This window comes from Sinocyclocheilus rhinocerous, unplaced genomic scaffold (genome assembly GCF_001515625.1).
Source record: "Sinocyclocheilus rhinocerous isolate Xijiao unplaced genomic scaffold, SAMN03320098_v1.1 scaffold106, whole genome shotgun sequence".
Lineage (NCBI taxonomy): Eukaryota > Metazoa > Chordata > Actinopteri > Cypriniformes > Cyprinidae > Sinocyclocheilus > Sinocyclocheilus rhinocerous.
In genome coordinates, this window is record NW_015633181.1 from 453,647 (window position 1) to 459,698 (window position 6,052).

The following is a 6,052-nucleotide window of genomic DNA, read 5'->3' on the forward strand; positions in this document are numbered from 1 at the left end:
CTCTGGTCTTGTGCCAATTCGCTCTCTATAGTGCTGGGATAACCAGCCATTACGATTCTATATTATCTTTTACACACCAGGAACACATTAGCATAGTGCCCGCCAAGCAACTAGACCTATTTTCAACAGATTACAGAAGTTAGCAGTCAGTAGCTATTGATCTTATGCGATTTTGGCACAAAACAACCCCAATATATATTCAACAGTATCTAGATTTTATTTCTCTCTCTCTCTCTCTCTCTCTCACCCTCTCCCTCTCCCCCTCTCTCTCTCTCTCTCTCTCTCTCTCTCTTCCTTGTACATTCTAAATGAATTTTTAAAATAAATGTGTAACACAACAAATAATCATAATAGAGTGTTTTTATTTACAGTAAATGCAGTGCTTTAAATGGTTAAAAACAATCTGCTACTTCTTCAAAGAAACAGTTCTATTATTAGCATCATCTCCCTTAAGCACTTACTAATTATTGGGATGTCTGTTCATTTGGGATTGTGAAGGTACAGACACATTATTTAAAAATGGTTGTTTTCATCACTCTAATTGAGACTCATTAAAATCCCTTATGTGTTGACTAGTTTAAAGAAAGGGACTGTGGAAAGGAAAACTGGTGACTTTGGGAAGTTTGATAACCAGGCTCTGCTCATTAAGTAACACACACACACACACACACACACACTCAAATGATGAAATACAAGTGTTTGTCTTTTATAAGAAGAAATGTGGATGCCACTTGACAAAACAATAATTTCATCAGCAATTGTGATGCAAAAGCAGCTTCCAAAGAAGATATATTTGAAGGTTTGGAGAGATATTGAAGGCAGATGTCAGCTGCTGTCTAACTGGAGTTCTATCAAAGCAAAATCAAGGTGGCAGATGCAACATCTCATTTATATTCTCACCTTATTTTTCTCTCACCATACATCACTACAGCCTACTCTCAATATTTTAAATAATCATTATAGGAGAAAAGCCTATCTCTGATATCTAATCTGATGATGATTGTTAACCTCAGTTGACTTCTTAAATTCCAGATCCTACAAACCAAATGAATCTTCTTGTTAATGACTAGGGACTCTATCTCTCATTTTCTTTATTTTCATTGAAGTTCTGAGAGTATTATGTTGTCTTTTTGACTGGGGGGATCAATTAACTCGCTCTGAGGACAAGCATTGTTGTGTTTACATTGCGTCTCCTCTAAAGTCATTAGTCCTGACCCCCATGAGATGAGAGCAGCCTGGGGTTAATTAGAGCAGAAATCATTCACACAGACTAGACCTGATTGTTTCTGTTTAAGAATTGCCTTAATAAGACAGACAAATTAGTCACTTTGTCAATGTTGTCTTTAGAGAGAATCAGGTTGTTTATGGGTGTGTGTTTTCCCCATTGGATTGTCATTTCTTTGTACAGTATGTATTCAGTAGGTGTCCATTTACAAGAAGATGGCTGCATTTTGTTCTTAACATTCTGTTAACGGTTTGTCTGACCAATGTCAGATTGGAAACATTCACTCATCTGAAGAAGATGTGACAACTCAAAACACCTCAAATTAAGATATTATTATTTGGTCAATCCAATATAGCCTCAATCTGGACAGCCCAAATCCCTTATACAGTGGAGGCTTTGATTAAAATAAATGAAGTCCTGATCAGTGTTGGGGTAAAGCAACGAGAGTAACGTAATCAGATTACTTTTTTCAAGTAACTAGTAAAGTAATGCATTACTTTTTAATTTACAAGAAAATATCTGAGTTACTTTTTCAAACAAGTAACTCCAATAACTTTGTTTTCCAATTTATTGACTGACAGCTCTCCCATCCCCATGTTGAGAGAAATCGGGAGTAGGTGCAGAGGCGTTGTGTGTGCCGTGTTGTTACTGTAGTTCTAGACTAAATTTGAACATTCATTTACTCATCTCACTCGCATAAAAACAGATCAGTATTCCTCAAAATGAATAAAAACAGTGAAATGCAAATTCAGAATATGATGCAAACTTGCAATAATTAAATATGTTAAATAACACAAATATTCTTTATGTATTCAATACCATTTTATTAACCAGTGTCTTTGCTGCTGACCTTCAATGATCCAATTCAGACATAATATTAAGCAAAAATGACTTTAGATAAACATATAATTTGTGTTTCTTTATTTAAAAAGTGGATTATGAAGATAAAAAAACAAACATAAATTATTGTGAAAATGCCTTTTTTATTTTACATTAAGACATACAGTGTTGATTGTGAACCCTTTAGGATTTTCTATATTTCTGCATAAATATGACCCAAAACATAATTAGATTTTCACACAACTCCTAACAGTAGACAAAGAGAATCCAATCAAACAAAGGAGACAAAAATATATACTTTGTCATTTATTTATTGAGAAAAATTATCCGGTGTTAAATATTTGTGAGTGGCAAAAGTATGTAAATCTTTGCTTTCAGTATCTGGTGTGACCCCCTTTTGCAGCAATAACTGCAAGTAACGTTTCTTGCAACTGCTGATCAGTCCTGCACAACGGCTTGCAGGAATTTTAGCCCATTCCTCAGTACAGAACCACTGAAACTTTTTCTAGCCTGATGAACAACACCAACTCTTTTTCTGGTCCTCAGAGATCTCATTTGTTTGTGCAATGATACACTTCCACAAACATGATCAAACTTTGATAGATCCCTGTTCTTTACATAAAACGGGGCACACACTGACACCTGATAGTCATCTCACTGATTAAAAACACCTCTGAAAAACAGATGGACTCTAATTTCACCTTCAAATGAACAGCTAATCCCAGAGATTCACATACTTTTGCCGCTCACAGATATGTAATATTGGATAATTTTCCTGAATAAATAAATGACAAAGTAGATATTTTAATCTCATTTGTTTGATTGGGTCCTCTTTGTCAACTTTCAGGACTTGCATGAAAATCTGATGATTTTTTGGGTTATATTTATGCAGAAATATAGGCAATTCTAAAGGGTTCACACATTTTCAAGCACCACTGTATGGTGATAAGTTTTACTGTAACAGCACTGTTTGTTCATGAAGTATTATGACTCTCAAATGAAACAGTGCCTTCATGCATCTCAAATTAATTTTATTTAAAAGAAACAAAGAAGTTTCAGGATTGATTTAACACCAAGCAATTAAGCTGTTTTAGAACTTGTGTTGCAACAACTTCATTATGCAGTCTCTTTTGTTCCTCAATCAGGATTAGGTTGTTTATGTGTGTTTTTTCCCTTTGCATTGTAATTTCCTTTTACATGTGGCACAGATGGAAGCATTTACAAGGAGATTTTCTGTCTGTAAATATAATGCTTGTGATACAAGCACTAATGCAGTATAAAATAAAAATAAAAAAGGAAGAATATGAAGGAGAAAATGGTTGCTTGCAGAAGCCATGCTTGTTGATGTTCTGTTGCAAGTCTATGACTCCTTCCCCTGAACTTTGATGTAATTTCCAGTCAAAACACATTTCACACTGCACGACTGAGTCACAGACAGATATTTAGTGTGCCTAAATGTCAGAGAAGGAACGGAGGACTCAAATGCAGTTCAAATCAAAAAACTTTATTCTGAACACCAAGCCAGCAAAGGCGTGAAACACCAAAGTCATGGGAATGAGTACCAGGTGCGGGCTAATAGAGCGCGCCGCCCCGCGAGTGCGCGCTGATTGCTCCACCATGCGTGTCTGAAACTGACAGGACCAAAACAACCACCACGTGCAAATGACAATGACAGCGCACAGGTGAGTGGCGGAAAGGAGTCGGAGAAGATACCGGTACTGACAGAATCCCCCCCCCCCTCAGGTATGCCTCCTGGCATCTCCGGAAGACTCACCATGGCACCGATGGAATTGGTCTATGAGAGCGCGGTCCAGTATGTCACGAGCCGGAATCCAGCATCTCTCCTCCGGACCATAACCCTCCCAGTCTACCAGATATTGGTGACCCCTACCCCTCCGCCTCACATCGAGGAGCCGTCGTACTGTGTAGGCGGGCGACCCCTCGATGAGTCTAGGAGGCGGAGGGGCCGAGGTCTGGGGTTGGAAGGGGGAGCGAATGACGGGCTTGATTCTGGATACATGAAACACGGGGTGAACTCTCTTAAGCATGGGGGGTAACTTGAGTCGAACCGTCACCGGGTTAAGCACCTTAGTCACGATGTACAGTCCAATGAATTTAGGTCCCAGTTTATGTGCAGGCAGTTTAAGAGGAATGTTCAGGGTAGACAACCAGACCTTCTGACCGCAAACGTAAAGTGGGGGCAAGAGTGAAAACTCAAAACGCGCCCCTACGGCACAAAAACACATAAGACATACCCACGCCAAAAGAAGACAAAGACATGAATATTTAGGAAGTGGGAACGAGTACCAGGTGTGGGCTAATAGAGCGAGCAGCACCGCAAGTTAGTGCTGATTGCTCCACCACGTGTGGATGAAAATGACAGGACCAAAACAACCACCACGTGCAAATGACAATGACAGCGCACAGGTGATAAACAGCACTGGAAGGGTGATAAACCCGTAGACGAGACCGGAAGGGAGTTATGTGCGTACTCGACCATGGCTAATTTGGAACTCCAAGTCAATGGTTCTGCTGACACCACACAACGCAGGACTCTCTCTAAGTCTTGACTGGCCCGCTCGAACTGACCATTAGTCTGCGGGATGGTAACCAGAGGATAAGCTCACTGTCGCCCCCAGTTGCCGACAGAATTCTGTCCAAAACCTAGATATAAATTGGGGACCCCTGTCAGAGACCACGTCCACCGGGAGGCTATGAATGCGGAAGACGTGTTCTAAGACAATGGCCGCTGTCTCCCTCGCTGAAGGTAATTTGGGGAGGGGAATGAAATGAACCGCCTTCGAGAACCTGTCTACCACCGTGAGGACCACGGTGTTGCCATCAGACGGGGGTAGGCCTGTGACAAAGTCCATAGCAATGTGGGACCAGGGTCTCGAAGGGATAGGCAGCGGTCGGAGAAGCCCTACTGGGGGACGATTAGAGCCCTTACTCACCGCGCACACCGGGCAGGTCAACACGAACTCGCGAGCGTCCCGCGCCACCGATGGCCACCAAAACCATTGCTTAATCAGCGAAATAGTACGAGCAGCTCCCGGGTGGCAAGCTAGTCCAGAAGAATGGCCCCTCCTTACTCACCGCGCACACCGGGCAGGCCAACACGAACTCGCGAGCGTCCCGCGCCACCGACGGCCACCAAAACCGTTGCTTAATCAGCGAAATAGTACGAGCAGCTCCCGGGTGGCAAGCTAGTTCAGAAGAAAGGCCCCACTGAAGGATGCTGGTTCGAACCGACCTGGGCACAAACAACAGACCCTCTGGGCATCCGGCGGGGATGGTGACGCCATCTAGCGCCTCGCGGACTCTGGATTCCACCTCCCAGGTGACCGCCGCAACCACTCGGCTGGGTGGCACGATGGGCGCCGGAGAGGTGGACTCAGAGTTAGCTTCAAACAGCCGCGAGAGCGCGTCGGGTTTACCGTTCTTACTCCCTGGGCGATAGGAGATGCTAAAGTTAAAACGCCCGAAGAATAGAGCCCAGCGGGCCTGTCGAGAATTTAGTCTTTTGGCGGAACGGATGTACTCAAGGTTCTTATGGTCGGTCCAAACCAAAAAAGGAACCCCCGCACCCTCCAGCCAGTGACGCCACTCCTCCAACGCCAACTTAACAACCAGTAACTCCTTATTCCCGATGTCGTAGTTCCGTTCCGAGGGGGTAAGACGATGAGAGAAAAAGGCGCAAGGGTGTATTTTGTCGTCAGCGGGTGATCTCTGGGACAAAATAGCCCCCACTCCCACCTCTGATGCATCCACCTCCACTACGAATTGGCGAGACGGGTCCGGATTCCTAAGGATAGGGGCTGACACAAAGCGGCCCTTTAATTTCTCAAAGGCCTCCTGAGCCGGTTCAGACCAATTGAAACGCCTTAGCGTGGAGGTGAGATTAGTCAGGGGTAGGGCGATCTGGCTAAACCCTCGAATGAACCGCCTGTAGAAATTGGCAAACCCCAGAAATCGCTGAACCGCTTT